Below are 10,435 nucleotides of genomic sequence, written 5' to 3'. Positions count from 1 at the left end.
GCGTAATTGTTGACTAACGGAAGTTTTGGTCTGGCCGTGAGTCATGCACGGATAGCCGAATGGTACGGCAACCGATCGCTATAAGCGGGAAATCCGGGTCAGCGTCCCGATCCGCCACGAATTTTCACTGTCGTCATTCCTTTCTACAGATGGTGGCTGTCCATAATCGCAACTGCAAATAAATTTAATGAACTGAAATTCTTGTTGCCGGCCGGAGTGGCCGAGCGGTTAAAGGCGCTACAGTCTGGAACCGCACGACCACTAGGTCGCAGGTTCGAATCCTGCCTCGGGCATGGATGTGTGTGGTGTCCTTAGGTTAGTTAGGTTTAAGTAGTTCTAAGTTCTAGGGGACTTATGACCACAGCAGTTGAGTCCCATAGTGCTCAGAGCCATTTGAACCATTTTTTGAAATTCTTGTTTTACGAGCGTGAGTCAAATGAAAACGTTAAATTTGTAATAATAAATCGAAATTTCGCCCCGTTATCCTGTAAGCTGGTAAGCGTGCTACAAACAGCGCACAGAATGGCTTGTAGGTGGCAGCATAGTGCAGGTGCATTCATACCGTCGCAGTATCTGTATAAAGATGGCCGCCCCACTTACGACTTGCACCAGGGAAGAATAGCGTTCTGTTATTCGGTTTTTTTGCACAGTGAAGGTGTGATACCTATTGAAATTCATCGACGAATGAAGGTTCAGTACGGCGATGCATGTTTGTCATAGCAGCAAGTCTACGAATGGAATAGGCAGTTCGCAAATGGGGTGACTGCACTGGAAGATGCTCGTCGCCCAGGTCAGGCACAACGAGTTGTGACTCCACAGAACATTGCACCAGTTGAAGCCATAGTGAAGGAAAACCTCCGAGTGCCACTGAATGACATTGCAGCATGTTTACAGATTAGTCGTGGGTCAGCACACCACATTGTGCATGATGTGCTCCAATTTCACAAAGTGTCTGCAAGACGGGTGCAACGGCAGCTGAATGCTGAAACGAGAGAACGATGTGTTGATGCTTTTGAAGAGCTTGCAAGAATAGTTATTGGGGACGAAACCTGGGTTCACTTCCACCAACTGGAAACGAAGAGCGAGCAAGGAATGGCGCCATTCTTCATCACCATAACCAAAGAGGTTTCGAACAGAACCATCAGCACGGAAGATTTGGCTGATTTTTTTTCGGGGACGAAAAAGGTGTCATTTTGGAGCATTACATGCATAGAGGGACCACTGTCACCAGCGCATCATACCAAGACCTCCTAAAAACTATCTGCGGTCTGCAATCAAATCAAAGCGACTTGGATTGCTGTCAGCACGTATCCTTTTGCAACATGACAATGCAAGGCCCCACATTGTTCGTACAACAGTTGTAACAATCACAGACCTACATTTTGAGGTCTTTCTCATCCATCATACTCACCAGATCTAGCCCAAAGTGATTTCCATATGTTTAGACCAGTCAAAGACGCAATTGGAGGAAAGAAGTTCCGCTCTAATGAAGAGGTACGCCACCCGGTGCACGAGTGGTTGCGCGAACTACCAAAAGAATTTTTTTCTAAAGGAATTTATGTACTTTGTAAGCGCTGGACGACTTGCATTGAGCGTAGGGGAGATCATATTGAAACGTGATACAGCTTTGTACTACTTCCGCACAGTAAATAATATTTAAAAATATATTTAAGTTTTCATTTGACTCACCCTCGTAAATTTGAAATTAGTAAAGAACATTGTAGCCTAAAAACTGTTATAAAACAGAGAATGAACCGGTAACAAATGTAAAAACGAAGACCTTTAAGGTAAATTCCAAGCAAGAAATGGAAATGAAGCGGGTACATAGTCATGTCCCTAAAAAAATGTCTAAACTGGAATCGGAGATGAAACAAGACACTGAAAATCAATGTAGCCAGTGCGAGATGAGATTGGGCAAGCATTTTACGGTGCAGCTGAAAAACGTTGTTTCGCAGGTAGACGCTGAACTTAAGACTGTGTGCAAAAACCGTGGAATATGCACAACGGACTCCCAGCTACAGGTAGCGAAGAGCTCCAAAGCCAATGAATCCGTCAATCGCACTTTCATGGAGCCAGTACAGCTACAGCAAGTCATACATGAGGAGGCTGTGTGTAAAGAATTGACTGGTATAAGTGATAGTATTCATGCAACAGAGATGAATCGCACGTTGGAAACAGAGCACAAAACAAGTGAGTCATTTCAAAAGTAGAAAATTGTCGTTGATACTGTATTAGTCAAAACCGACCAGGAAATTTCAAAGATGTTTTATATGTATAACATAGCGGTCGCTTGGTACGTCAGCAGAAATGGTTATCCTTCTATATAGGCAAATTTAATTATTTTGGGCCCTACGCTAATGTGCATTTAAAGTTATTCATAGAGGTATTTATGGACGTATTGCTGGTATTATGATCGGCACATGAACAAATCTCTTTTGTACGAGGAAATTTGAAATTCGATGCGGATTTCTGAGCAAATAACATTACAAATGTTTGTGAAAATGTGAAAGAGCGGCATGACAAATTCTTTGGAGGAGTATGTTGGTCGTCGGAAATTCTGGAGTGGTGTTAGATACTAGTGCGATCACTGAAATATGAAAGGTCTCTGCAAATATTGTCTGAAACGGTTAAGTATGTGCACACAGTGACGGCTAAAAAGTTGTTTGCAGTGGCTATTGCGCATATATTTCTGGTCTGTATTCATGTAGAGTTCATTGCAACATCACGAGACAATTACGAGAATTATGTCACATTCGTGGATAAGGTGGACCGGCTACACGACCGTGATGGTGGAATCAAGATGGTGCTGCTAAGGCAAGAATGCGGTAGGCACGTGCGCATTATCTGTGGTGTTAGCAGCACGGGAAAATGACACAGCGTGCAACTGAATGGGAGCCATGGTGAGCGGGTGGAACATAACAAAATGCGCATCCCACACAACATGTTAAAATAAATAATGTCTCGGCACGGTATCGACCCACGACAATGAGGCCTGCTGGCTCAACATGTAGAGGAAGTTGGGCATTTAAGATCAGAGGTTTGGGAGACAACGAAGTACGAAATAATGATTCCACAGCTGAGCTTCAGGAAGTGAGGCAGGCGCACCCGAGGGCAGTCGATCCACTGGATGGCCAGATAATGTAGCTGATGGGGATTTCTAGTGATCTAGGCCATGGAGGTGATGCAGTTTGCTTAAAAAGTGATTACTGAGCATGTTATTGCCGCTGGACTTTGGAACCGTGAGCTCGGTAGTTGTAGTTCGATACAGCATGACATTTGCGATGCGTTTTGAGTGGCTGAAATATTGGACATTACTGTTTAATCAGTAGGAATCTAATGCAGCAGGAAAATAATGTAATAACAATTTATCACGCAAAAGTCGGATCTTGGAACAGAGAAAACCTGGAAATGTTTCCGAAATACAGGCAAAGGAATTAGAAAGAGCAAAGTTACATCTGGAGGTAAATGATGTTATCTACAAAGTTATATTCGGTGGGTATTTCAAATATGAACCACCATTGATAATGGATAATGAAATGAAATACTGTGTAGGGACACAGACCGAATAGTGTGAAGCACAATCCATATGGAAACTGTCATTTCGGAAGATTCAAGAGTTTCAACACTTGCATTTTGGATGAAGAAAATTTGAAAATTGCGCTTGTTAACAAAGAACGGATGAAAAATTTTCTTCGTGAATAGGAACCTGTGCGACTTACAGGTGATAATAAACCTGTTCAATCATAGTAGCACAGGTGGCCTGCGGGTAGCGCCTTTCATTCACAATTAAAACGAATTTGGTCTCGAGTTAGAACCCCGCCGCTGCTTATATTTAGATTAATATTCAGCATTGGTGGCCGAAGACCTCCGCCACAGAAAGTCACCCTCATCCTGCCAACGGCCTTGGCAAACAGGGCGGAGGAGTGGACAGAGGTTCAGGGCACTCTCTTGTCCTAGGGGTGGGAAACTGCCTCTAAAGGCGGAAGAATCAGCGATGATCAACGGCATGAGGATGCAGAAGGCAATGGAAACGACTGCATTAAAGTCAGGTGACGTGTATCCACAGGACATGTGGCCTGTAACTGAAGAAGTGGCATGATGACCTCTCCATTGGTAAAAGATTGCGGAGCAGTCTCCCATTCGGACCTCTATCAGGAGACTGCCAAGGGGAAGGTTACAATGAGAAAAAGATTGAATAATCAACGAAAGGATATTGTTCTACGAGTCAGGGTGTGGAATGTTAGAAGCTTGAACGTGGTAGGGAAACTAGAAAATCCTAAAGGTGAAATGCAATGGCCCAATCAAGATATAGTAGAGTTGAGTGAAGTGAAGTGTAAGGAAGACAAGGGTTTCTGATCAGATGAGTATAGGGTAATGTCAGCAGCAGCAGGAAATGGTATAGCGGGAGTAGGATACGTTATGAACAGGAAGGTTGGGTGGAGAGTGTGTTACTGTAAATAGTTCAGTGCCAGGTATAATCTTATTAGAATCGACAGAAAACCGGCACCGACAACGACAGTTGAGGTATACATGCTGACGTCGCAGGCTGAAGATGAAGAAATAGAGAAAGTGTATGAGGATATTGAAAGGGTGATACAGTATGTAAAGAGCGATGAAAACCTAATAGACATGGGGGACTGGAATGCCGTTGTAGGGGAAGGAGTATAAGAAAAGGTTACAGCGGAATATGGGCTTCGGAGAAGGAATGAGAGAGGAGAAAGACTGAGTTTTGTAACATGTTTCAACTAGTAATAGCGAATACTCTGTTCAAGAATCACAAGAGGAGGAGGTATACTAGGAATAGGTCGGGTGATAAAGAAAGATTTCAGTGTAAGAATCATGCTCAGAGAGAGTTTCCGAAATCAGATACTGGATTGTAAGTTGTGTCCAGGAGCAGATGTTGACTCAGATTACATTATAGTGGTGATGAAGAGCAGGCTGCAGTTTCAGACATTAGTCAGGAAAAATCGATACGCTAAGAAGTAGGATATGGAAGTACGAATGAATGACGAGATACGGTTAAAGTTCCCTAAGGCTACAGATACAGCAATAAGGAATAGCTCAGCAGGCAGTAAAGTTGAAGAGGAATGGACATCTGTAAAAAGGGCCATCAAAGAAGCTGGGAATGAAAGCATAGTTACATAGAAGATAACTGCTAAGATACTATGGGTAATAGGAGAAATACTTCAACGGATCAATGAAAGGAGGAAGTACAAAAATGTTCCGGGAAACGGAGGAATACCGAAACACAAGTCGCTGAGGCATGAAATAAACAGAAATTACAGGGAAGCTATTACGAAATGGCTGCAGAAAAAGTGTGAAGACATCGAAAAAGAAATGACTGTCGGAAAGACAGACTCAGCATACAGGAAAATCAAAACAACCATCGGTGGCAATAAAGCACGGACGATAACACGATAACATTAAGAGGGCAACGGGAATTTCACTGTTAAATGCAGAGGAGAGAGCAGATAGGTGTGAATGCATTGAAAGCCTATATGAGGGGAAAAATTTGTGTGATATGATAGAAGAAGAAACAGGAGTCGATATAGAACAGATAGGGGATCCAGTGCAAGGTTCAGAATATAAAAGAGCTTTGGAGGACTTAAGATTGAATAAGAGAGAAGGGAAGGATAACAATCCATCAGTATTTCTAAAATCATTGTGGGAAGTGGCAATAAAACGACTATTCACGTTGGTGTGTGGAATGTATAAGTCTGGCGACATACCATCCGACTTTCGGAAAAGCATCATCCTCACAACTTCAAAGACGGCAAGAGCTGACAAGTGCGGGTATTATTGCGCAATCAGCTTAACAGCTCACATATCGACGTTGCTTTAACGATAATATACAGAAGAATGGAAAATAAAATTGAGGATGCGCTAGAAGACGATCAGTTTGGGCTTAGGAAAGGTAAAGGCACGAGAGAGGATGTCTGATGTTGTGGTCAAAAATTCAAGCAAGACTAAAGAAATATCAAGACACGTTCATAGGATTTGTCCACCTAGAAAAATCGTTCCACAGTGTAAAATGGTGCAAGATGTTCGATATTCTGAAAAAAGTAGCTGGCTCTGAGCACTATGGGACTTAACATCTATGGTCATCAGTCCCCTAGAACTTAGAACTACTCTTACCTAACTAACCTAAGGACATCACACAACACCCAGCCATCACGAGACAGAGAAAATCCATGACCCCGCCGGGAATCGAACCCGGGAACCCGGGCGTAGGAAGCGAGAACGCTACCGCACGACCACGAGATGCGGGCCTCCAAAAAAGGAGGGGTAAGCTATAGGGAGAGACGGGTCACGTACAGTATGCACTGCAGCCAAGAGGGAATAATAAGAGTGGACGACCAACAATGAAGTGCTCGTATTAAAAGGTGTGTAAGACAAGGATGTAGCCTTTCGCCCCTACTGTTCAAGCTGTACATCGAGGAAGCAATGACGGAAACAAAAGAAAGGTTCAGGAGTGTAACTGAAATTGAAGGTGAAGTGATATCAATGATACGATTCGCTGAAGACATTGCTATCCTGAGTGAAAGTGAAGAAGAATTAAATGATCTGCTGAACGGAATGAACAATCTAATGTGTACAGAGCACGGATTGAGAACACATCGAAAAAACACGAAGGTAATGAGAAGTAATAGAAATTAGAACAGCGAGAAACTTAACATCAGGTCTGACGGTCACGAAGTAAATGAAGTTAAGGAATTCTGCTACCTAGGCAGTAAAATAACCAATGACGGACGGAGCGAGGAGGACGCAAGCCGACTCGCAATGGCAAAAAGGGCATTCCTGGCCATTTGAAATCTACTAATATGAAATATTAGGCTCAATTTGAGGAAGAAATTTCTAAGAATGTACGCCTGGAGTACAGTATTTTATGGTAGTGAATCATGGACTGTGGGAAAACCGGAACTGCAGAGAATCGAAGGATTTGGGATGTTGTGCTACAGACGAATGCTGAAAATTTGGTTGCCTGATAAGGTAAGGAATGAAATGGCGCTGTGCGGAATCTGAGAGGAAAGGAACTTGTGGAAAACACTGATAAGGAGGACAGGATGACAAGCCATCTGTTAAGACATGAATCTTAGCAGTAGGTGGATTACAGTACGAGCTACTGACAGTTGGTTCAAATGGTTCAAATGGCTCTGAGCACTATGGGACTCAACTGCTGCGGTCATTAGTCCCCTAGAACTTAGAACTAGTTAAACCTAACTAACCTAAGGACATCACAAACATCCATGCCCGAGGCAGGATTCGAACCTGCGATCCTAGCGGTCTTGCGGTTCCAGACTGCAGCGCCTTTAACCGCACGGCCACTCCGGCCGGCTACTGACAGTTGTTCTGAGCTAGAAGCGAGTTGTGAAGAATATTTTTAAGCAAAACTGAGGTAGCAGTGGTGGCAATATTGAAGAGGCAAAACGTCTTAACTTCAATACATCAAACAATATCACACTCCACTACATGTTTCAGCCGAACTCAATACTGAAGGAAGTAGCACAGATGGAGAATCAAGAGTAACGCCCAACCGTCTCTAATTGCCACAGCCATAGCTATAAACGTTTAAACCAGTCTTGTGAAGAAGTACTGTGTGTGTTAGGGTTAACACGTTTATCTCAGTGGGTAGAAGCGAAAACTGATTATGAACAGCTTAAAGAATGGAACTTCCAGGTAGGTTAAAACTGTGTTCCGGACTAAAATTCGAACTTGGGAATTTCGCCATTAGCGGTCAAGTGCTCAATCAACTGAGCTACCCAAACACTACTCACAACCAGTTTTAATCCGCCAGGAAGGTTCGTATCAGCGCACAGTCCGCTGCAGAGTGAAAGTCTCATTCTTGAAATATCGCCCATGCTGTGGCTAAGCCATGTTTTCGTAATATCCTTTCCTCCAGAAGTGGTAGTTCTGCAAGGATCGCTGAAGAGCTTCTGTGAAGTTTCGAAGGTAAGAAATGAGATACTGGCAGAAATACGGCTGTTAAGACGGATCATGAGTCGTGCTTGGGTGGCTCTGTCGGTGGAGCACTTGCCTCTAGAAGGCAAATTTTCCGATTTCGAGTCTCGGTCCGGCACACAGTTTCAGTCTCTCTGGAAGTTTCGTATCAGCGCACACTCTGCTGCAGAGTGATAATCTCATTCTGGAGTTTAAATAATGTTGTATCAATGCGAAGTAGCAGATTATAATTGTTTTTGTGTTCAGGTCTAGCATTTAAGTAAGGTATTTAGTTTTATTGTAATCTGGTGATATTAATTGGAAATGGCAACTATAAGGTAATAAAAGACAGGGTAGGCAATAAACAAAATATAAATCTACCAGATTTTTATCTGAGAGCACCTGTATAGATATTGTAATAAGCTGGGTCAGAAAACGGATCCCGGTTATTGATTTTCCAGAGTCCTGGATTCTTAAACCAATGGATGAGGAGTTAGACGAAGCAGAGACATACTATCCCACTGACCACGCACGCTCCTTTACGATTTCGTAAGTTCCATCAACACGTCGGTCGATTGTAATAAGAATGAAGCACTCAACGTAACATGTATCTGAGCTATTTAAGGGAAAAAAACAGACCTGGTTGCAAAATTATTTAATGTTAATGACGCGTCTCACTCTGTTAGGGGATCATTAGATTGCGGAAAAGTAGCTGGATATGAAACCCATCCGTCATACAGGCATATGAAATGGAAAAAGGGCCCAACAGTAACTGGATATCGAATCCATCGGCAAATGGCTTTAAATATTTTCTCAACCATGACGGGTTTTTTACTTTTTAGAAATATTCGAAACCGGTTTCAGTGCCACCCTGCCACAATCTAATGAAATAACTGTTGTATCATTTCTTTTGTTTATGATCACTTGGTACAAACCGCATCGTGACCGGAACTCTGCGTCAGAAGATTTTAAATTTTAATCAAGCAAACTCGCAGTTTCCTGTAGCATGCAGCAGCCAAATGCTAAAACTGTTGTGTGATAGGCGGCTCAGTGTCCGATAACGTGCAAGTGACCACACTGAGGGCTCGGAGCATGGCGTCGGTAACTTTCTGAAACCTTGGCGCAAGGATACAACGGGACTGGAATATGACGCGGTTTTCCGGTGCAGACACCCCTTAGTAGCAAGCTGGTTGATCAGTTCCAATCCCTGAGGTGAAGAAAAGAAAACTAATCCTTAAATGAAGTACGTTTTTAACGCAATAAGATAATAGTCAAATTATTCCAAGTAGTGTTGCAAAAGAGTGTCCTCTGGAGCAACCAGTGTAGCACAAAATATTTTCAGAAGTGTAAATATTACTAAAGTGGCTTCTCTGCCACAGTGGGCTAAAAATCTTATAAACAGCATGGAAAATTTTTCTGTGAGGTGAGTTCCTTGCGTGTTGGCGGCGGTAGCATTTGTGTCAAATTGCAGTTTCACCTCTGCTGCAGAATAAGCCTTGCAATTGTTCTGTTTACGTTTTCAAGGTCTGGATACGTACAGTCGCATAGGTAGTGGATTTAACTGGTGCTTTGAAGCTATACTGTGATGGTGAAAAGGTCTGTAGACATGCTCATTGGGATTGCGTATAAACAGAGCTTATGTCACTTTATTACATCCTCTCTCACAGAACTGTCGGTAAGTCGGGCCATGCTTGTAATCAATTTCCGAACTTTCTGAGCGTTGCAGTTGTGTTTCAGACATTCTGGTCTTTACTGTGAGTGTAAAATGTTTTGTCTCTTGGGGTAATGTGTCGTATAGGTTCCACTGTCACTTTTTTAGCTTTGCGTATTTGTTGTAACTGAAGTAGACCTACATCAAACAAACTGGGGTATATAGAACCTGACCAATATATTATGAATTTACTAGATAATCAGGTATATATTTGATAATATAGCAGCCTCCACAGGAAAGCTGAAACAGTTTTATCCTGAACATATTGTATAAATACTAATAAAATAAAGTGTTGCAGTTTGGGGAAATATCCAAGCAAATAAAGCCCGACTACGTTAACGTTAGATGCTACCCGTGTGACACCTCACTAACGGTGTGGCACTGCATACAGGAGCCGTAGTATAAGCCCTTATGTCTTCTGAAACGCCTTTACCCCATAGCAAGCACGATTTAACGTTAACATTGAACTGGGAAGTCTAAAAAGTAATGCCATGTGGGAAGCAGGTTTAGCCTCATCTGAATGGTTACTAAGCCCTTGTCCCCTCAAGAATACCGTTTTGTGAACCAGTAATGTGTCCATTTGTAAGAGGCCATAATCTTCCTGAACCTGAATACCGTTACAGTACAGGTCTAATGGTATCAGAGCCGCAGAGAGCTGGCGCCAGTGTTATTTTGATCATGTTTCGTTGAAATCGATTGTGGCTGAGCTAAGCTATCTTTGCTTTTCCCGTGTCTTATCTTCCGGGTTTACTGGCGAGGCAAGGAGCCTATTAGCCTTCGACGGGT

The 10,435-nt window shown here is 42.8% G+C and overlaps 1 non-coding gene across 1 annotated transcript; it reads left to right on the top strand.

Annotated features, from left to right (window-relative positions):
* The first annotated feature begins 210 nt into the window (after positions 1 to 210).
* Positions 211 to 293, top strand: Trnas-gga. The gene is given in 2 exon segments: positions 211 to 250; positions 260 to 293. It is a non-coding gene; the product is annotated as a tRNA-Ser (tRNA).
* The last annotated feature ends 10,142 nt before the right edge of the window (positions 294 to 10,435 follow it).

The sequence above is a fragment of the Schistocerca americana genome, chromosome 5, assembly GCF_021461395.2.
Source record: "Schistocerca americana isolate TAMUIC-IGC-003095 chromosome 5, iqSchAmer2.1, whole genome shotgun sequence".
NCBI classification, from domain to species: Eukaryota; Metazoa; Arthropoda; class Insecta; order Orthoptera; family Acrididae; genus Schistocerca; species Schistocerca americana.
Note: the sequence above shows the minus strand (reverse complement) of the source record. Positions and strands in the feature narration are given on the sequence as shown.